This window comes from Camelus dromedarius, chromosome 5 (assembly GCF_036321535.1).
Source record: "Camelus dromedarius isolate mCamDro1 chromosome 5, mCamDro1.pat, whole genome shotgun sequence".
In the NCBI taxonomy this organism is placed as follows: domain Eukaryota; kingdom Metazoa; phylum Chordata; class Mammalia; order Artiodactyla; family Camelidae; genus Camelus; species Camelus dromedarius.
The window spans coordinates 71,726,203-71,749,703 of record NC_087440.1 but is presented as its reverse complement, the minus strand read 5'-3'; the positions used below and the strand labels follow the sequence as shown (position 1 = coordinate 71,749,703).

Sequence of the window (23,501 nt, the reverse complement as noted above, 5' to 3'; positions counted from 1 at the left end):
ACTTTTTACTCCTAGTATCTATCACAGTGCTGACTCAAAAAAATATTTCTTGATGACTAAGAGGATGAAGTCTGTGTTACCTTAGGTGCCAGAATTTAGAAGGGTTCCACCAGCTGATGTAGAATATTGATCAGTGATATTGCCTGAGGTCCCAGAACATCCTGGTGAAGATCTGCAGGGGCACAGCCCTCACAGCCAAGAGTGTTATGAGCCCACACTGACCCCACCCCTGTTGTCTAGAAATCATTTTATCAGGAATACTTCCCTAACTCACCAGATCAACATGCACAGGATTTTCACTGCAGAACTGGTTGTAATTCCAAAAACAAACACAACTGTACACAACCTACACAACGTGCATGACCTTTCTGCACTGTCCAGATGAGATGCTCAGGAAAACACAAAATGAGAGGGTAAAGGTTGGAGGCCCAGGAAAGAGTCAGCTAGGTGGGCTCACTGCTTGCTTCACATCAGTTTGACTCCTGGGATTTTAGGCTTTGAGGCAGGAGAGCTATACTAGTGTCCCCTTCATCCCGAGGCCTGGTGCTGGGCGGGACTGCTAGGTAGGGGGTAAGTGGGTTTGGAGGTAATGGCCCTGAGGGTATACAGATTCTGCTATAGAATCCAGAAGTAAGTGTATGCCACTGACAGGGACAGTGTTTTTCAAGGCAGAACCACATCACTATTCATGCTTTAAGTGACAATCCAGATACTCTAGGGTATCTCCTGTCCCCAAGAGTAAGATCAAGACTCTCCAAGAAAGTAAGTCTATTTTGGGAGCTCGGGCTTCTGTCACACACTGTAATCTGCCTTTCCAAACAGAAGGGAATTTGATTTCCTGTGCAGATGGTAGGGGAGCAATGTATTGGGATGGAAAACAATTTTTTTTTCAGTGTCCTCTGTCCAACCAGACATAGAGTTGTGGATTTTAAGAGAGGACAAGGCCTCAGTCTTAGGTCCAGACACAGCCCTAACCCCCAATGGAAGCTGGTTCCGGCCGGAGTGGGGAAGTCAGGGACCTTTAACCATGTGATCTTCATGGCAGAGAATCTAGGTCTCCCCTCTCCTGGGGCAGCCCCGGCCTCCCTGCCCTTCCTTACCCCTGGCTTCAGGCTGGGTCCCCACTCACCAAGGCCCCGCCAGGTAGATGGTCCTAGCTAGCAGCAGCCACTTTTACTAGTACTTCTGTCCTGGAAGAGGGGAAATTCATGACTGGTGAGAGGTTACCATCAACTACCAACAACAGCCACTACCAGTGATCAATATTGGAAACTTCTGATGAGCTGGGTCAGTGGAGATGCTGATGACATCACAAAGGAAGCACCACTGTTGCGCTGGAACTCTGGAGGCCCATTAGAGAGATGGGGTTTCCTCATCCAGAACTGAGCTAAACTGAGCATTGCCAGCACGGATCTGGAGGTTTGAAACCTGCACAACCTCACCTCAGTTCTGTCTTAAGATTAGCTGATGCCCTGCAGAGTTAGGTCATCAAAGAACACTTAGAAACTAAATTGTCAGTGGCAAGCATCCTATAACATATACTGAAGTAGAAATATAATGTATACATGAAACATATAATGTTATAAACCAATGTTACCTCAATAAAAATAAATTAAAAAAAAAGAATACTTAGGTCCTTATGTTGATATTTATTGAAACTATAGACCCCCCTCAAGCAGATCCTGTGGGGCAGAAATATGGTTTTCCTGTTGGGCTTCTTCTGGGTTACAAAGTGAGGACCTCGTCTCCATGGCCAGACTCCTGAAAGCAGCTCTGCTGTATCTGGGAGTTGGCCTCCGTTTCCAGTAATGAACACTTTCTTTGTTCTACAACCTTTATTAACTTTGTGAAATATAATACACATACAGAAATAAGCACTATAACAAATAATCATAAAGCACTTATGGAACCACTACCCAAAGCAAGAACTAGAACATTATCACCAGACATTTCCCTGTGTTGTTGCCCCGGCATGCCCCTTTCTCCTCTACCTGTCCCTGCACCCAGAGACATCCCTGTCTTGACCTTAATGGTAATCTTCACTTCTTTATACTTTTACCACCTGATTATTCATCCTTAATCAATAGAGTTTGGTTGGGTCTCTTTTTCAAGTGGACCCTAATGGAATCTGAATCTATATATACTTCATGTTGGGCTTCTTTTAGTTAACATTATATTTTAAAGATTCATCCAAGTTGTGGCATGCAGTTGTAGTTTATTCACTGTTACTGCTGCATGGTACTCCACTGCTTGACTCTGCCATAATTAATTTATCCTGGTTGGTGGAAATTAGGGTTATTAACAGCTTTTTGTTCCTTAGTTTGTTTTCCAAAACAACGCCAGTATGCCTGGTATACATGTACTCAAGTTTCTCAGACCAAGAGTGAAGTTGTCGGGGTGCTCATCCACACTGGGATGTGCATCTTCAGCTTTTCTCATTAATGCTAAGATGTTTTCCAAAGTAGGGTTGTACCAGTGTGTACCTCCACCAGCAGTGGGTGAGAGTTTCTGGTGCTCCACATCCTTTCTGATATTTAGCATTGATGGTCTTTAATTGTTACCATCCTCGTGGGGTTTTAGTGGTGTCTCATTGTGGTTTTAATATGCCTTTCATGATTTATTGATGAGATGAGGTATATGGTCATATATTTACGGGACATTTGGAGTTCCTTTTTGGGAGGTACCTGTTCAAGTCTTTTGTCCATTTTTAAAAAATTGGGCTGTCTTTCTAATTGATTTGAAAGATACTACAAATCCTTGCAAATATCTGCTCCTATTTTGTGACTTGCCTTTTCAGTCTATGGTGTTCTCAGATAAACAAGAGTTATACATTTTAGTTTACTACAATTTATCCATCTCTTTATATCATATTTAAAAAAATATTTCCTGGCCCTGAGGACTTGAAGACATTCTTCTGTACTATCTTCTACAAGTTTGAAGTTTTTTGCATTTTACATTTAAGTCTAAAATCTATATGGAAAGATGTCAGTGAAATTGGCAGAGTAGGTAACTCCAAAAGTCTACCCCTCCTCAAAAGCAATGAATAAAGTGGCAAAAAAAAAAAAAAAAAAAAAAAGCCGTATCAGAGTCAACTTTTTTGGAACTCTGGAAACTAATCAAAGGCTTGCAGAACCAGGGAATGTAAACTGAGGGGGAAAAACCCAGCTGAATCTCAGTAAGAAAGCTTAATAGTATTTTTTTTTTCATTTTTTAAAAATTGAAGTATGTTCAGTTACAATGTGTCAATTTCTGGTGTACAGCACAATGTCCCAGTCAGCTTCATAGTATTTTTACACACTTTCTTTTTCAGAGTAGTTTTAGGCTCAAGGCAAAATTGAGCAGAGATTTCCCCGTGCCCCCCATGTGCTCAGCCTCCTCACTATCAAAATCCCCCACCAGAGTGGTACATTTGTTACAGTCAATGAACTTACCTTGTCACATCGTTTTCATACAAAGGCCATAATTTACATTAGGATTCACTCTTGGTCTTGTACATCCTAGTGGTTCTGACAAATGTCCACCATTATAATATCATCAGAGCAGTTGTACTGCCCTAAAAATCCTCTCTGCTGTCTGTTCATCTCTCTCTCTCCTCTCCACCATTGATTCTTTTACTATGTCCATGATTTTGCCTTTTCAAGAATGTCATATAGTTGGAATAATATAGTATGTAGCCTTTTCAGATGCTTCTTTCACTTAGTGATATGCATTTAAGTTTCCCACATGTCTTTTCATGGCACAATAGTTCATTTCCTTTTAGTGGTAAACAATATTCCATTGTCTGGATGTACCTTAGCTAATTTATCCATTCACCCATGAAGGATATCTTGGCTACTTCCAAGTTTTGGCAATTATGAATAAAGCTTCATGAACATCCATGTGAAAGTTTTTGTGTGGACATAAGTTTTCAGCTCATTTGGGTAAATATTAAGGAGTCAAATTGCTAGATCATATGATAACAATATGTTTAGTTTTGTAAGAAACTGCCAAATTCCTCCAAAGTGGCTATACCATTTCAATTCCCACCAGCAATGGATGAGAGTTCCTGTTGCTCCACATCCTTGACAGCATTTGATATTTGTCAGTGTTCTGGATTTCAGTCATTCTAATAGCTGTGCCATGATACCTAACTGCTGTTATGACTTGCAATTCACTAGTGACAGATGATGTTGAACATCTTTTTATGTGCTTATTGTCCCCTGTATATCTTCATTTGTGAGATGTCTGTTCAGGCCTTTTGCCCATTTTTAAATCAGGTTATTCATTTTCTTCTTTTTGATTTTTAAAAATTCTTTATACATTTTGGATAGCAATTCTTTATGAGATATGCCTGTTGCAAATATTTTCCCCAGTATATGGCTCATCTTCTTGTTCTCTTGATAGTGTCTTTCACAGAGCAGAAGTTTTAACCAAGCCTAGCTTAACAGTTCTTTCTTCCATGGATCACGCCTTTGGTGTATCCAAAAAGTCATCATCATATCAACGGTCATCTAGCTTTTCTCCTGTGTTATCTTCTAGGAGCTTTACAGTTTGAATTTTAGCTCTATTATCCATTTTTGAGTCAATTTTTTTGTGAAGGGTATAAGATCTGTGTCTAGATTCATTTTTTTCTCATGTGGATGTCCAGTTGTTCTAGCCCCATTTGATGAAAAAACTATCTGTGTTCTATTATATTGCCTTTGCTCCTTCATTATAGATCAGTTCACCATATTAATGTGAATCTATTTCTGGGCTTTTAATTCTATTCCATTGATCTATCTGCCTGTTCTTTCACCAACACCACACTGTCTTGATCATTGTAGCTTTATAGTAAGTCTTAAAGTCAGGTAGTTTCAATTCTTTAACTTTGTTCTTTTCTTTTAATATTATGCTGGCTGTTATCAGTCTTTTTTCCCTCCATATAAAAATTTAGAACTATTTTTTCAATGTCCACAAAATGACTTGCTGAGATTTTTATTGGGATGAGTTGAATCTATAGATCAAGTTGGGAAGAACTGACATCTTTACAATATTGAGTCCTCTCATTCATGAACATAGAATATCTCTCCATGTAGTTATTCTTTTATTTTTTCATCAGAGTTTTGTAGTTTTTCTTGTCTAGATCCTGAACATGGTTTACAGTGCTTAACTTTTCCAGGTGCCAACAGCCTGCATTCCCAGTACCAGCAGTGAGAGGCTAGCAGTACTGATCCTATTCTTTGAAAACACTACAGTTATTTCTTTTTTAGCTGTTTGGTGGCTCCCAGGAGGATTAGCTCCTTTATCTCACCTAACTCATAATTCTCCCATTGCTGAGGTGGCTACCTGGAGGCATTTGTTGAAAACATTTAAAGGCCAGTGAGTCAATCACTGTTGCCTGGGGTATTGAACAACAGTTGAAGGGTACTGGACAACAGTTGGGGCAAAAATAGACTAAACCAAAAAGCTTGAGAGGAAAAGCTGGGAAATCCTTTGGGGAATAAGGATTTTGAAAAGCTCTGACATATACCTGGGAATTTAGAGGGCAAACATACTCCTCAGGGCTGGGCTCATGTTCTGGAAAGACTTAAGAAGTTCCTAAGCTCTCACCTCTGGCTGACCTTCAGTCTCTATGCATGTGGAAAGTGAAGGTGAAGGCAGAGTTGTGAACTACTGGCTGAGTTTTTAAAGCATGCCCCAACACAAACACAGAGCCCATCTGCAGAGACTGGGAGATATTTTTGCTGTTGTCGTTCCAGATGTTTAAAGAAATTTCTGTCCAATGACTAGCCAGCCACAAAGCTAGTGGAATAGAGACTTCAGTGGCCACACACAACAAAACATACAGATTTTTACAAAATTAGTTCAGAAAAGATATTAAATAAATAAACAACTACTGCAACAAGCAGCACAACAATCCCTGGAAAGGGGAAGAATCTGATTCCCAGAGCTGCCACATTATAATATTCAAAATTTCCAGTTTTCAACAAAAAAGTTCAAAGCATCAAAAGAAACAAAAAAGTATGGCCCACTACAAGAAGAAGCAATTAATAGAAATCGTTCCTGAGGAAGCTCAGACATTGGACTTCATTGAAAATACTTTAAATCAACCATTTAAAATATGCTCAAAGAGTTAAAGGAAACCAAGTGCAAAGGACTAAAGGAATCATGAGAATGGATGCCTCATCAAATACAGAATATCAATAAAGAGATAGAAACTATAAATAAAGAACCAAATAGAAACTCTGGAGTTGAAAGTACAATAACTGAAATTTAAAAATTTGCTATGGAGCTCAACATATTTGTTCAGACAGAAAAACGAATCAGTACACCTGAAGATGGGTCAGTTGAGATTATTCAGTTTGAAAAGAATAAAGAACAATGGAGGCTAAGAGACCTGTGCTACCTTGCTCAATTCATTTATCAGTTCTAGTAGATTTTGTGTGGAGTCTTTAAGGTTTTAGATATATATGTATATGTATACACATATACATGTATAATATACACACATATATATCATATATCATATATAATTATATATTATACACATATATTATATATACACACATTATATATATTATATATAAAAATATCATGTCATCTGCACATGACAATTTCAACTCTTCCCTTTCAACTTGGGTATCTTTTATTTCTTTTTCTTGTCTAATTGCTATGGCTAGGACTACAAATACTATGTTGAATATAAGTGGTGAGAGTGGGCATCCTTGTCTTGTTCCAGATTTTAGCAGAAAGGTTTTCAGCTTTTCACTGTTGAGTATTATGCTGGCTGTGGGTTTGTCATAAATAGCTTTTATTATGTTGAGATATGTTCCCTTTATACCCACTTTGGTGAGAGTTTTTTTTTTTTTATCATGAATGGATGTTGAATTTTATCAAATGCTTTTTGTGTATCTATTGAGATGATTGTGTGGTTTTTGTCTTTTCTTTTGTTGTCTGTATCACATGGATTGATCTGTGTGTACTGAATTATTCTTGTTACCCTGGGAGAAATCCAACTTGATTGTGGTATATGATCTTTTTATGTGTTGTTGCATTTGGTTTGCTAACATTTTGTTGAGAATTTTTGCATCTGTTGTCAAAGATATTGGCCTGTAATTTTCCTTTTTTGGTAATGTCTTTGTCTGGTTTTGGTATCAGGGTGATGGTGGCTTCATAGAGTGACTTTGGGAATGTTCCCTCCTCTTCAATATTTTGGAATAGTTTGAGAAGGATTGGTGTAAGTTATTTACAAGAGTCTCACTTTAGCTCCAAAGACACAAATAGGTTCAAAGTGAAAAGATGGAAAAAGATAGTACATGCAAACAGTAATCAATGGGAGTTAGAATGACTATATTATATCAGAAAAATAAACTTTAAGACAAAATTGTTACAAGAGACAAAAAAATGACATCATATAATGATAAAAGGGTCACTCTATCATGAAGATATAACATTTATAAACATATGTACCTACTAACAGAAGCACCAAAATATATGAAGCCCAAACTGACAAGATTAAAGGGGGAGATAGTTTGACAATAAGAGTTGGATACTTTAATACTCCACTTTAAATAATGGATAGAACAACAAGCTAGAAGTCAGAAAAGACATAGAAGACTTGAATAACATTATGGAACAACTAGCCCTAGCAGACCTCTGTATAACACTCCACCCAACAACAGCTGTGTATATATTCTTCTCAATGTGTATTGAGAACAGAATGTGTATTGAACATTCTTCAGTATAAACCATAAATTAGGCCACAAAACAAATCTCAGTAAGTTTAAAAAGACTGAAAGTATACAAAATATCTTCTCTGACCATATGGAATAAAATTCTTTCCAATAATGGAAAGAAATCTTGGAAACTCATATATATGTAGAAATTAAATAACACATGCTTAAACAATGGGTTAAAGAAGAATCTAAAAGAAATTAGAAGACTTTTGAGATTAATGAAAATGAAAATACAATATAATGCAACTTATGAGTTGTAATGAAATCAATGCTCAGAGGGAATTTTATATTTGTAAATTTCTACATTTAAAAAGAGAGCAAAGATCTCTAATCAATAGCCTGTATTTCCAACTTAAGAAACCAGAAAAAGAAGAACAAACTAAACTCAAAACAAGTAGAAAGAAAGGAACAAGATTAGAGTAGAGATAAATGAAATAGAGAATAGAAAAACAACAGAGAGAATCAAGAAGACCAAAAGTTGTTGCTTTTTATAAAGTCAACAAAATTGCCAAACTTTCAGCTAGACCAAACAAGAGAAAAAGAGAAAACTCAAATTACTAAAATTAAGAATAAATGTGGGGATATGGCATATTAAAGGACTATACATCATGATCAAGTGGATTTATCCCAGTAATGCAAGGATGGTTCAACATACAGAAACCAATCAATGAAATCTACCATATTAATAGATTGAAGGGAAAAAACACATAATCATATCAATAGATGCAGAAAAATCATTGGAAAAATCTAACACCCTCTCATGATAAAAACATTCAGCAGACTAGCAAAGGAAGGGAATTTCTACAACATGATAAAGGACATCTATGAAAAACCAACAGCTAACATCATACTTAACGGTGAAAGACTGTAAGTTTTCCCCCTAAGATTAAGAACAAGGCATCAAGATGTCAGCTCTTGCTACTTCTATTCAACATTTAATTGACAGTTCTATCCAATTAAGCAAGAAAAATAAATGAAAGAAATTCATATTGGAAAGGAATAAGTAAAACTATCTCCATTTGCAGATGAAATCTCTTATGCATAGAAATCCTAAAGAATCAACCAAAAAACTATTAAAACTAATAAACAAGTTGAGTAAAGTTGCAGGATACAAGATCAAAAGATACAAAAAGCAGTTGTATTTCTATACAGCTTATTAATGAAGAATCTGACAATGCAATTAAGAAAATAAACCCATTTGCAATAGCATTGTCTGTTTCCAAACTCAAGGGAAAACTTTTATTGTTTCACCATTAGGCATAACATTTGCTATAATTTTTATAGCTACCCTTTATCCGGTTAAAGAAGTATGCTTCTACTCCTAGTTTATATCATGAATGGATGTTCAATTTTATCAAACACTTCTGCATCCAATAAAATGATCATTTTTTCTCTTTGAAATGTTAACATGATGACTTACACTGACTGTTGTCACTTCTTACAGATTTTATTTTAATTCTTTTTTTTTTCCACATGAAGATGTTTCAAGCTGGACTTTTATTTTTTTTAAAAATAGTAAGCATAATTATAAGCTTTTGCACAGTAAAGGAAACCATAAGCAAAACAAAAAGACAACTTATGGAATGGGAGAAAATATTTGCAAAAGATGAGACTGACAAGGCCTTAATTTCCAGAATATATAAACAGCTCATACAACTTAATAACAAAAAGACAAACAACCCAATCCAAAAAAGGGCAGAAGACCTAAACAAGTAATTCTCCAATGAAAACATACAAATGGCTAATAGGCACATGAAAAAATGCTCAATATTGCTAATTATCAGAGAAATACAAATCAAAACAACAATGAAGTATCACCTCATGCCAGTCAGAATGGCCATCATTCAAAAGTCCACAAATGATAAATGCTGGAGAGGGTGTGGAGAAAAGGGAACCCTCCTATACTGTTGGTGAGAATATAGTTTGGTGCAGCTGTTATGGAAAACAGTACGGAGATTCCTCAAAAGACTAAAAATAGATTTACCATTTGATCCAGCAATCCCATTCCTGGACACATATCCAGAGGGAACCTTAATTCAAAAGATACATATACTCCAATGTTCATAACAACACTATTTACAATAGCTCTGGCTTGGAAACAACCTAAATGTCCATCAACAGATGACTGGTAAGAAGTTGTGGTATTTTTATACAATGGAATACTACTCTGCCATAAAAAAAGAATAAAATAATGCCATTTGCAGCAACATGGACGGACCTGGAGAATGTCATTCTAAGTGAAGTAAGCCAGAAAGAGAAAGAAAAATACCACATGATATCACTTACATGTGGAATCTAAAAAAAAAATGAACAAACTTATTTACAATAGAGAAACAAGACTCAAAGATATAGAAAACAAACTTATGGTTACCCAGGGTGGGAAGGGATAAATTGGGAGTTCGAGATTTGCAGATACTAACTAATATATATATATAGATATATATAAAATAGATAAACAACAAGTTCATACTGTATAGCACAGGGAACTATATTCAATATCTTGTAGTAACCAATGGTAAAAAAAGAATGTGAAAACAAATATATGTATGTTCATCTATGACTGAAGCATTATGTTGTACACCAGAAATTGACACATTGTAAACTGACTATACTTCAATAAATATATATATAAATAAATAGTAAGCATATATTTCATAGCCTGTGATCAAGAATTCCAATGCTTCAAGTCTTTGAGTCCATTTCTGCTGGTTGTTGTTTCTGTTGCTTCTTGCTCATAGTTTCTTGTTTCCTTGTGTGCTTGGTTATCTTTTACTTAATTGTGTGCTATACAAGTAGACAATGCATTTGAAAAGTATTTGCTGAAAAACTTTGAGGCCTAGGAAGATAGTACTTTTCCCAGAGAGGATTTTCATTTGCTTTTGCTGAATGCTGAGGACTACCATACTGGAAATGCCTTATGTCAAGTTAAAGCATTGAGGTTTTCTTGATCACAGGTATGACAAGAACCCTGGCTAAAAACTTATGCAGGGACCGATTTATTTTTAATTCACTGTTATGCTGGAGGAATCATCCTTTGGGATGCCAGCTTAAAATAGGGGAGTTCTTAAACTCACCATTTCAGGTGACCTAGCAGCCAAAAGCACAGCCCATGTTTACATCTTTCACTTCTGGTTTGGCAATGTCTATAGAGCTAAAGCAGCTTCCTCCCTCTCTCATTGGCTCTTTGATAACTTTAATTTAGAATGTTTAGTTCATTTAAATTTTAAGAAAATACCTTTAATGAGATATAATTCATATGCCATACAAATCACTCATCTGAAATGTATGATTCAATAGTTTTTAGTATATTCACAGAGTTATACAATCATTACCATAGTCTAATTTTAGAACATTTTTGTCACCCCAAAAAGATACCTCATACCAATTAGCTGTCACTTCCATTTTCCTATCACATTCTTCCCCAAGCCCTAGGAAACCACTAATCTACTTTCTATTTTCATAGATATGCCTATTCTGGACATTTCATAAAAGTGGAATCATCCAATATGTGGTCTTTTAAGACTGGCTTCTTTTACTTTGCATAATATTTTCCAGGTTCATCCATTTAGTCCATTTACTTTTACTGTAATTATTTATATGGTTGGGTTTAAGTCTACCATCTTGCTATTTTTTCCCATTTGTCCCATATGCTCCTTGTTCTTTTTTACTTCCTGCCTTCTTTGGGATTGAGTAGTTTTTAGGAGTTCATTTTATCTCTGTTGGCTTATTAGTTATTCCTTTCTCTTTTTTTAGTGGTTGCTCTAAAATTTATAATGTGCATCTTCAGTTTCTACCTTTAAATAATATTATACCACTTCACGTATTACACAAGAAACTGTAGTTCCTTTTCTTCCTCTTTTCTCCCTTGTGCTTTTATTGGCCACACATTCTACTTCTATATTTATTATAAATTCTACAGTATGTTGTTATTATTTTTGTTTAAGCTCTTATTTATCTTTAACATACATTTTAAAGTGAGGGAAAACATCATCTACTTTTACCATTTCCAATATTTCTTTCTTTCTATTTATTTCTTTGAGTAGAGATTTGAGTTTCCACCTGGTATCATTTCCCTCAAGCCTTCAACAGGTCTGCAGGTGATGAATTCCCTCAGTTTTCTATATGAAATAGAATTCCCTCAGAATTCCATATGAAAACAAATATATGTACATATATGCATGACTGGGACATTGTGCTGTACACCAAAAATCGATACATTGTAACTGACTATACTTCAATAAAATTTTTTTAAAATGGCAACATACTATAAAAAGAAAAAAGAAACTGAATTCTAGGTTGACAGTTTTTTTCTTTTTTCTTGTAGGATGTTAAAGATTTAATTCCATGGTCTTCTGACTTGTGTCACTTCTAATGAGAAGTCAGAGAGTATTCATATATTTTCCTTTCTGTATGTAATATTTCTTTTTTCCTCTGGCTCCCTGAAAAAAATTTTTATCATTGGTTTTCAGCAATTTAAATACGATGTGCGTTGGTGTCATGTTCTTATGCTTGACATTGATTCAGCTTCTTGGATCTGTAGTTTTATATTTTTCATCAAATTTGGAAAGTTTTCAGGAATTATTTTTTCAGATATGTGCCCCTCTCTGAGTCTAATTACATGTATATTATTCCAGTTGATCTTGTCACAGGCTACTGAGACTCTTCCTTTTTCCCCTCTCTGGTTCTCCTAAAGCCTCTTTAGAAGCTATCCAAATCCTGCTGGAGAACCTAAATATCTGTAAAGCAACCTATCTTTTCTATTGGATTTATTTGTGTATTTGGAAAATAAAAAAGGGTACAAGGACATAATCAACCTCAGGGCTCAGCATAATGGTTACTTCTTCTGGAAAGGTGGGAGAAGGTGGTGGGAAGTACATCAAGGAAATTTTAACTGTATTGGCAATGTTTTATTTCTTAAGCTGGTAGCAAGAACATGGGTTTTTGTTTGTGTTATTCTTTATATCCTTTTGTTTGTTTTAAATATTACGTATTTTTTAAAAGACACAAGTATATGAATCTTGATATGTTAGAATCTCTGAAAGTGTAATGAAAGAACTGAAATAAGACATTTGGGATGCAGAAAGCCATTGGGATCTAGATTTTGGCTTCCTGACACTGTTTCTCCTGTCCTTCAAAAATGCTTCCTTGGTTCTCATCCTCTTACCTCTGTTCCCTGAAGAAGAGGCCCCTATGACAGAGTGAGCAGGGATAGAGGCAGTGGCTAACCATGGGTCAATTTGTTAAGTCTAGTGCCGCTGGTCTGGCACTACCTCCGTTTCAGCATATTTTAATCCCGACTTTATTACCAGCATAGTATTAGTATATAGGAAAATATGGCTAACAAGTAAGGATCTTTATACTGCAGTAAGATGACTCGTCCCCCCAGTCCTCGTTTCCCCCTTTGGCTGAGCAATGCTTACCACTCTCAGCTGTGCTCACTGCATCCTTTCAGATCCTTCTATTCCCAGCAGAAATCCTCCTTCCCTCCTGTGTCTCACAGTCTGATGAGCTGGAGAATCAGCTCTTCCCTGCCCCAGCAATTCCCTCACTAACCTAGCCCTTAACTAAGGCACATAATAGTTTATAGCTAACATTTGTTATACTTTTGCCATGTTAACTCATTTCATCCTCATGACAACCCTACATGGTAGATATTATTATTATAGTTCTTATTTGAACTTCAAAACATCCCAGATAAGGGAGACATCACTGTTATCATCTGTAACACTTAACAGATGAGGAATCTGAGGTTCAGTGATAACTTGGCCAAGGTCACACATGCAGAAAATGGCTCAGCTAATACCAGAACCCAGTTTTTCCTCTCCCTAGTTTTTGTGTTTCTTGTGGATGATCAAGACTGACTGGTCACTGGAGGGAGGGTGTAGCTCAGTGGTAGAGTGTGTGCTGAGCATGCACGAGGTCCTGGGTTCAATTCCTAGTACCTCCATTTAAACAAACAAACAAACAAACAAACAAACAAAGTAGAATTAACTTCCTCCTCCAAAACAAACAAACAAAGACTGTCTGGTCAACTCATAGCATAATGAGAAACAATCAATCACTGTTGATTTAAGCCCTGGTTTTGGGGATGCTTTATAGCACCCAATATGTAACTGACACAGATGTTGAAAATTAGATTGTAGATGAGTATTTTCTACATGAAAATATATTTAAAATGTATTGCTAGGCGAAAAAAGTAGGCTATAAAACAATATATGCAACATGATTTCATTGTTTCAAAAAAAAAAAAAAAAGCACATAATCTGAACCTATTCAACTCCCAATTGGATGTCGAAAGATGCTTGTATTTCTAACAGGATGCTGGTTAGTTCAGATCCTATTGCTTTGGGAGTTGATGACTGGAACCCAAAGAGGAGGATAATGGGTTGGGAGCACCCCTCACCCTGAGGAGAGGTAGAAATCACTGTGGGGGTAGCACTTCCTGGAGCACATTTGGCCTTCAAAACCAGCCCTGCAACCCTACCCAGCACGACCACCCATCCCTTCCTTTCTACAGCTGATGAGGATGGTCAGAGCAGTCAGTCCCGGGTGGGACCAGCCACACAATTTTCAGAGGCCAGTGAAAAATGAAAATGAATGTCTCCTTGCACAAAAATTATAAAGAATTTCAAGACAGCAGAGCGTTAGACCAAGAGGGCACACTTCTGGGTGTAGGGCCCTATAGGACTGCACAGGTTAAACATTTCCACGCCAGGGCACGAATGCTCTGGGTTTCCCTCCACTTTCTGGATGTGGAGAGAGGACTCACAGAGGGTGGGGTACTTGTGAGGGGAGGGATGGGCACTCCATTCCTCAGTTGAGTCCCTGTTGACTCGCCAACCTGTCCTGCCTATAGAAGGGGAAATGGAATGGAGAATGGACAGAGATAGCAGGGTAGAGCTGGGGCAGCAAAAGGGGCCCCCATTTGGCCAGGCAAGGATGCAGGAGTTTCCTGTGGGTCAAGTACCTCCTAAGGAGAAAGCTGAGGAGAAAGTCCAGGGGTGGGCCTTCAGGGATGAGAGTTAACAGAATGCGAAAAAGTCTAGCCAGATAACCCTTCTCCCCAGAGAATTCAGCCAACTTGGAAGCCTTCCCCCACCCCCAGGAGGAAATGGTCCTCAGGCAGTGTTTGCCAAGAGAACAAGATCTGTGGCCACCCCCTCCCAGCTGTCATCCTGCCCTTCATCATACCCCAACCTCAAACCCTGGAGGTAAAAGCACTCTGATGGAGGAGGGAGAAAGACGTCCCCTCCCCACTCCTAGCTTTGCCTGGCACTATGGGAGAGGGGTAGAATCAACCTGTATTTGCATATCATGTTTAACTTTTAAATTGGACTAGATTAACCTGGATTTTTAATAATTGGGAAAAAAACTAGGAAATTTGATCAGAAAACTAGAAATCTGCCAAGAATATTGTTCAAGGCCAGCATGGTTAAAGGCTGTGATGAGAGACAAAGCAAAAATGTGTCCTGTTTGAATGATGTCACATTCAGATTTTTCCATAAACCACGTTCATATGAATAGGAATATGTCTGGAAGGGTACAGAGCTGAGTATTAGATAATAGTCGGGCTTGGGGATTTTTTACCAAGACAAAAAGTGATTTTTAATGAAGGAAGCATTCTGTCCTCCACCCAGCGTGACTTCTGCGTCTCAAGCCCATCCAGACTCCTGCCACTTACACACAACCCTACCCCAGAGGGGCCAGCACTTAGCCAGCTCTGGGGGGAAATGGACTCCATCCTCAGCCTTCCCACCGCTCAGGGTCTAAGCCCCTCAGAGCAGAGGGACCTCATTCTTCTCTGTCTCCCACAGCACCCAGGACAAGTCTTGTAAAAGTCTGTTACATCAAAGCACCACCTCAGAGCCAGGAAAGCTTCTGTCGCCAGGGGCCAGATGGGCCAGGTGGGCACAATTCACAGCGGGTGGGCTGGCGGCAGGTGCAGGATGAGGAGAGGGTGGAGATGGGCAAATAGGGTGGGCATCTTGTCCCTAGAACTGTCCATCATCCGGGCGGCTCCAGAAGGTTGATTGCCCTAGGGGCAGGGTTGGGGCTGGATGGAGCAGAGGGCTGGTGGAAATGGGGTGAGGACAGAGGGAGGGGTGCAGAAGTGGCAGCTGAGGGACAGGGGCAGTGAGGCTGCCTTTCCTTTGTTTCCATGGCTTTTACATCTTGTGGGGAACAAAGCCTCTCTCTGCTGGGAGGAGCTCCTTTTCTTCAGCTGGGAAAGGCGCATGCGCCGGCTGTGTGGGAGCTCTCCCTCCCTCTCTCCCTCTCCCTCACAGCAGGCCTCCCCCCTCCTTCGATGCTCCAGTGGGAATGACTCAGCAGGAAAGCCAGGTCTGCTCCTCACTCAGGCTCCAGTGCAGCTGCTGGGCCCCCGCCCCCCACCCCCCAGGCTCCCCGCCCCGACTTCTCCCTGTGCCACCCAGACTCTCTGACCCTGCTCTCAAGGGCAAAGGACTTCCCAGGCTGAGGCCCCTGTGATGTCACTTGGTGGCCTTGAGGAGGGGAGCTAGGCAGGCCCCTGCCAGTCAGCACGACCCCTCACTCACCTCATTCCTGCTGCTGTCCCCCTCGGGGGCTAACATGTATGGTTCAGGTGCCTGTGGGCACCGTGCTGGGCGCTCAGCATGCACGGTTTCACTTCATCCTCACTTCATCCTCAGCATGCACGGCCCTCTGATTTTTGGCATCTACAGGTTCAGAAAGTGAGGTACAAAAGGCCAAACAACTGGGCCGAGTCACTTCTTCACACCCAGCTCTGACAGGTCCGCACGCCCACGTGGGCTAAGGCATATAGCAGGCACCACTAAAGAACTGGAGGGAGCAGCGAATACAGCAAAGCAAACAGCTGAAGCAATCCGGGCTCGTCCAGCAGGGCACATTAAATCAGTCACGGTGCATCTGCATGACGGGACAGCAGGCCACCATTAGAAAGGACGAGGAGCTCTGTGTGCACGTGGACGTAAGCAGTCGTCAGGAATGGCCATGGGGCTAGGACATGGTGTCAGGCAACCTCTCAGCAGCTTGGAGGGCTGGTAGGTGCACCCGGCACTGCGGAGAGCCCAGGCGGTGCCTTCGCATGAACAGGAAACACAGCAGGGTGCACAGCGGCGTGCCGGAAGCCACCGTGTGCGCGCGCGTGTGTGCGTGCGCATTGCAAGCACACTGGGCTAGAGGCTCCCGTCTACAGGCCAGCTCTAGAAGCGGAGACAAGGAAGTGGTGGCAAGAGTTGCCTCCAGGGAGAGGAACAAGAGGCTGGGAGCAGAGGGAGGAGAAAGACGTAGCGTTCGTGCCACCTCTTTGGGGCTCAAATCTCCCATAGAGCCTTCGGAAAATGAGAAACCACTGTTTAGAAACTATCAGGCATATGCGAAAGCCAACCCTGGGTTTGTCTGACTTCAGTCAGACTCTGAACCTGAGTTTACTGCCTTAGAATTTGGACAAAGGTGTGTATGTGTGTGTGTGTATTTGAGAATGTTTGAGTGTGTGAGTGCTTGTGTGCGTGAGAGCATGTTTGCAGGTAGGAGCAAGTGTCTGCATGTAAACTTTCAGAACATTCAGCTCCTGGCCCCCAAGTCCTTTTTCTAGGATGTGGGCTGAGATGGTCTTAATCCCTAAATGCCCTCCCAGCACTCTCCCCTCCACCCTCTTCCTAGATTGCTGAACAGGGAGTGGAGCAGGCTGCCCAGACAGGCCTCCCCTGTTAGGGCCCTCTGGGTGGTTCCCAGCACTGCCCTGATCCAGCAGCCCTGGGACTTAGATGCAGAGAGGGAGGACGACAGATGGAGAGCCAAGGGGAGGAACGGGGAAACTGAAGGCATGGGTATGAGGCCTCCCTTGCTGAGTGGAGGGATGTTTTTTCTAGGCTTGGAGAGATTGGAGAGAGGGCAGAGCCAGTGTCCCTGGAGATTGGGAGTCAGGAATGGGAAGGCCTTGGGATGGAGGTGAGGGAGGGGCAACCATTGTCACCCATAGCTCTTTGTCTTACTGCTAACATTACCAGCAAAGTCCTATTTTCTCTCCTTGCTCCGAACTTATCCCTGAAAGCTGGTGAGGACAGTGCTGTGAATATGCTCTCATCCCAAAAGTCACCTCCACCAACTGGCAGCCTGCTTAAGTTTCTGCCATCAGAATCCTACCTGGGATGAATAATGCATGAAGGTGTCTTGGGCTTTAGAGTCGAGAGCTGGTTCCTGCCGCAGGGCTGCCACCTACAAGCTGGTTAACCAGGGCCAACTGCCTGGAAGCCCTCAGGGTCAGTGGTTTGATCCATCAAATGGGGATGAGAGACCTAAGGGGCAGGGCTGGTGTGATGGCGCAAGGAAAAACAATGTTAATATCCGATCCCTCATTCACACCCTAGGGTGCCTGAGACCACTTCTCACAGGAACAGGTTATGAGCAGGCAAATGAGTGTTTTAAAAGGGGAAGAGGAGAGAACAACATGGGACTGAGGAGCCTCGGCCACAAGATGTGTCTCCTAAGCAGGAAAGATAAGGCGATGGCGGGTCAGGAAAAAACACTTGGCAGCATCCTAGAAACCTCTTTGTCCAACTCACCAAGGCAACCGCCGCTGCTCTGCTGTGCAGCAGCCGCTGTCACAGGGCCTCCCCCTCACTGCTCCCCTCACTGTCACTTCACCATACTCCATTCTAGAAAGGGAGGGGGCAATGTTAGGTGCATAGGGAGTAGGGGAGGCGATGCCATAGCTGGACTGGCAGGGACAGTACTTTGGGCTGCTGGGAGCATGGGGGGGTGTACAGTACTGAATGCTGACAATGATGATAATTACAACAGAACACAAATGTCATTTATACATGGAGAGGAAATTACCCCATTGCTGTCTTTGGATAATTCTTGTTCTGTTATCTTATGGTCATTGGGTTATTGCCCTGATTGATTTATGCTGAGGCGTCTGCTAGGTAGAGACACCTCCTGTAGGCAGGGGATGATACCTCATAGGCAAGATGTCGTAGAGAATTCTTATGGTTCCTCAATAACCATTCTCCTTTTCTTCCCCAGGAATTAGGTGCACCTGGAATAAAGATTCATTTCCTAGCCTTCTTTGCATCTGGATATGGTCATGTGACTAAGTTCTAACCAGTGGGAGATAAATGGAAGTATCACAAATAACTTCCAGTGAGTGTGCTTAGGCATAGAGGGTATGTACTTTCTCAGCCTCTTTCTTACTTCCTGATGGTGGAATGTTGGCTTGATGGCTGGAGCTTGAGCAGCCATTTTTAGACCATGAGGCACATGCTAAAAATCTTGGGGAAATGATATGGAGGGAGCCTGGGTCCTAAAATCATAAAGCCCTGAACTGCTACCTCCACCATGATGATGAGGACTACACCTGAGGGATGACAGAACAGGGTACTAGAAAGAGCCTGGGTCCTTCCTGTCACTGTAGAGTGACCATATTAACTGTGGATGGCCTGCCTCTAGACTTAATTTACACAAGAGGGAAATACATGTCTACGACATTTAAGCCACTACTACTTTGGACTTCTTGTCCCTTCACAGCCAAACCAAATTCTAAGTTTGTGAGTTTATTCTCTGCTTCCCTGACCTGGGCTTTCCCCAGGCTAAGACAGGCAGGGGAGACCCCAGCTAAGTCTCTTCTGGTCTGGACCTTGGAGGGTATTTACACTGATGAGGGCCAAAGATAAGTGGTTTAGGAACCAGAAAGGAGGCACTGGGCAAGACCTCTTTCTCCTCAGGGTCCCGGCAGACAGACACCTTGATTTTAGCCCAATAAGACCCAGGACAGACTTCTGATCTCCAGAACTAGATGATGAGTGTATGCTTATACGATGTTGTTATAGAAAACAAGTGTGTAGTCCTCCCTTCATGGAAGCATCCAGCTATCATGGAAAGAAAACACGTGGAAATACAGTTCTTAAGCCTACCTGACAACCAGCAGAAGAACAATAGACCCACAGCTTCCAGAAAGAATAATTCCCACTTCCAATATTAATAGTTTTTGAGCTGAATTCCCCTCTGCTACATTTAAACAAGATGGTTCCTCACTGAATGAATTTGAATAAAGGAGAAACAGTAAACCTGGAAGAAAGAGTATATTTAAAAGATATTCTGGCCTCTACTTATTTCCTATAAAAAATATAATCCCTTCCCTTTAAAACATCTTAGATAACAGCACTCAAAATTGTTAAAATATATATATATATGGGATGAGGTCTGAAGACTCAGAAACAAAATGGTAACTATGCTAACTTTATTGTCCCCATGGGACTATGAGAAGCTAGATGGTAGAGCACAGCACCAGCTCATAGAAGATGCTCAAAGAGTATTTGTTTACTGGCAGCCTGACTGTACTGCACTAAGGAGTTTGGAGCAGAGACTGAAGGGAGCCAAAGCACCCCCTGGGGATGGAATTGTGGTGGAGACCTAGAGAGAGATACCCTAGGAGAAGACGACTTGGGGTGGGAGTTTGATAAAACTTGAGTCACGTGGTCTGCAGCACACCCCCCTCCCCCAGTAGTGCGATCTTCCTGGGGTCAGCTGCGAAACTCCTGCATGTTATTAATGCAGGGTGTTCCTGGGAAGAGGTACTTTACAGCTAGCAATACACAGCCATGTTCAGAGTAGCATTTGTTCCTCACAACCTCAAGGGCAGGGATTATTACTGCACTCTTTCCGGAGGAGAAAGCAAGGTCTCAGAACTGCAGAGTCACTTACCCAAGACCAATCACTAGGAAATGCAGCAGCTAGAACTTGAACCCAGGGCTTCTGATCACAAACATCTCCTTTGGAACAAAGGGTACAACTGGGGATTTTTGCCTCTAATGGCTCTCTCCCCTGAAGTCCTGAAGCCAACACTAAGGCCCTTGGTGTGGTTTGTAAAGCCCTGAAGTGAAGGGGAGGTGGGACAAGGCTGGGGATGTCAGGCACCCTCTCAGCGGATTGTAGGGCTGGTAGACAGATGCTCCCAGCCTTACAGAGAGCACAAGCCATGCATCTGCACAAACAGGAAAAAGTCCCTAACTCCAGATGCTTTACTGCCATCTACTGGAAATTTATCATAATAACCATGCAAATCTATGCTTGAAGTATGAAAACTATGCCTCCTGGAATAGTAAAGTGCAGAATCTGGGCAACTGTACTGGGCAGTCCTAGATTCATCTTCTCTTGCCTGAGAGTATGAAAAAAGACAGGGTCCCTGCTACCATGGTAACCAAAGTCCTGCCCTCTTCATTTTTGCCTGGGAGTGCCTGTCTCAAACAGATGTTCGGTAACGGTCTGGCTCCCGTGGTTTTGCTACTCGGGCCCCTGTAGACTCTATGGACCATTCCTTCTACTTTGTGCACATGTCCTGAGCATCTGCCTGGGCCAAGATCTATGCTGGGCTCTGTGGAAACAACACGGGCAGAACCTAATCCCCGTCCTTCATGTCCAGTGAAGGACAATCGAACAGGCCATTAAAATTTGGTGTGATATTGTGTCCAAAGGACACATGGCAGCTGGACTTGGGGCTTAGGGAAGGTTTCCTGGAGAAAGTGGAAGCTATGTCAAGCCTGAAGGCTGAGTACAGAGGGGCAGGAAGTATGTTCCAGGTGGGGTCCAAGGTACATGCAAATGCCTGGAGGCTAGAGTAAGCATGCAGCCTAAAGGCTTTTGGGTAGGGCCCTGGAGGGTCCCTAGTGGGCTCTTGGAGCTCCAGAGGTCCCAGGCCACTGCCCAGGGCAGGGTCCCTGCACAGGTGGGCACTGGAGACAGTGAGTCAGGGGGAGCAGTGGGGCTGAGGCAGCAGTGGGGCTGGGGCATCAGCTCACTCAATCCTCACAACTACTGATAGAGAGCTATCACTGCACCCACATTCTATGACCTAAATTGAGACTCAGAGAGGTTAAGTAACTTGCTCAAGGTCATATAGCTGGAGAGTGACTGAGACAGATCAGATCCAGATCTGTGTGACTCCAGGACCTGGCAGCAGCACCCATGGGTGTTGTATGTGTCTCCACTGAAGGATGCCAGGGAGGAGAAGAGATTCCCTCCATCCTCATCTCTTTTAGGCTTTCAGGTCTCACCTCCTGAGGCCCAGACCTAGAAAAGGAAAGGAAGAGGGAAGGTCCCCACGTGAGAGGACAACCCCCACTGCTACCACCTGCTCAGCCCAGGCAGTCCTGCTGCAGGTTGGAAGGTTGGGATGCAGTACCGTCCCAAGGCGATCCACCCTCGTGTGTCCCCCTCGGCTCAGGGACAATGGGTTCTTCCTCTGCAAGGCTTTCAGACAGCTTTCTGCTCCTGTGGGGCTTCTGAAGACTTCTTGTTTCTCTCTTAAGCCTTCAGGCTCTTACAAGCCTAAGAGAAATGTACTTGGGCATATTTTCCTATCTGGATCAGAGACAATGTGAGCATCTATCCTGGACTCTTTGGGTCCTTCATCACTTACTAGCTGTGAGTTCTTGAATACTTCCCTAAGCCTCTAGCTCCTCTCCTATAACATGTGGATAATATCTCACCTGGCAGTTTGAGACCTACATGAGATTATGTATTAAGTCTCTGGCATGTGATCACTACTTACACTTCCCCCCAGTGGTCAACTGTCAAATTGCTATGGTGGGGGACTCCGTGGCCCACAATCTTGACCTGCTCTTGGCACTGTTAGAGTCTGAGTTACAACACACACACACACACACACACACACACACACACACACACACACACACACGACAGACAGGCAGCTTACTTGGGGATAACAGAGGATTTGGCTCAGTTTCCTTCAGAAATGACCAAGAAGTGATGGATGTGCGTGCACGTAAAGTGCCCTGCACAGAGCCCAGCCCAGAGTGCAGTGGCTTTCAGTCGGCTCTGCCTTTCACCTTTCTTCCACCTTCAAGCCCTGGCTGGAAATGGATGCAGGTAGGGGGGCTTGGGAACCCTGATGGCCTCTGGGGGCACTGAACAGTTGGTATAATGGGGATTGGAGCTTATAGTTTCATTTACCTGCAGGAAAAGGCTTTCAGTCTGCTGCTTGGCCAGCCTCTGGACGCTTCTATTAAGGCTGGGAGCAGGGCCACCCAACCGTTGAGCTCCAGTTTCCTCATCTATAAAATGAGGCCAGTAATATGTACTAAGACCATCATTCTTTTTAAATTTTTTTTTATTATTGCAATATAGTTGGTTTACAATGTTGTGTTAAAGAACCATCATTCTGAGGATTAAAATGCAAGAAGTACCCAAGAGTCTACCACAATGCAAGAAACAAGATAAGCCTCAAAGAAAGTATAGCTATGATCACAATGGTGGGTTCCAGTAGGGTTTGGAGTTGTCCAAAAGATGCTACTCTCAACCACCCAACTGCCAACCACCGTGGGAGGCTGGGGATACAGGTGCCATAGCTGATGGGAGCCAGGAGACAATCTCTCCCTGCTCCACTCCTCTCATGGAAGGGGTACTGGTACAAACTTTCTGGGGTAGTTTGGCAATAGGGATCCTTTTGACCCAGCCACTCCACTTCTAGGAATTCAGCCAAGGAAATAATCATAGAGCCCCACAGAGTTGTTTGTGCTAGGACATTCATTGCAATGTTACTAATAATAGTGAGAAATTGAAAATAATCTAAAGTTAGAGATGCACTCAAAACACATGCTCTGGCTGAGTGCCAGATGGCCAGGATGAGCTCTATTCAGCTAAAGCCCAGGCCAGTGCCTCATATGACCTTCATGGAACAAACGTCTTCGATAAAGAGTACATCTAAAATTTTATCAGAGGTTGTTTGTAATGATAATTTCATTATTAATGAACTTCATTGTCAGTGCTCAACAGTGTCACATTATA

The 23,501-nt window shown here is 41.8% G+C and overlaps 1 protein-coding gene across 2 annotated transcripts in view; it reads right to left on the bottom strand.

Moving 5' to 3' along the window:
- The window catches only part of TMEM63C (transmembrane protein 63C), a 104,397-nt gene that overhangs the window by 73,364 nt on the left and 7,532 nt on the right, over window positions 1–23,501 (bottom strand). The window contains exon 1 of one of the 2 annotated variants that reach the window (XM_031454117.2): window positions 16,250–16,437. The exons of the other annotated variant lie outside the window; for it this stretch is intronic. The gene's annotated coding sequence lies outside the window, so the exon portion shown is untranslated. Of the gene's footprint in view, window positions 1–16,249; window positions 16,438–23,501 lie in introns of those variants that run through there. 2 annotated transcript variants of the gene reach the window in all.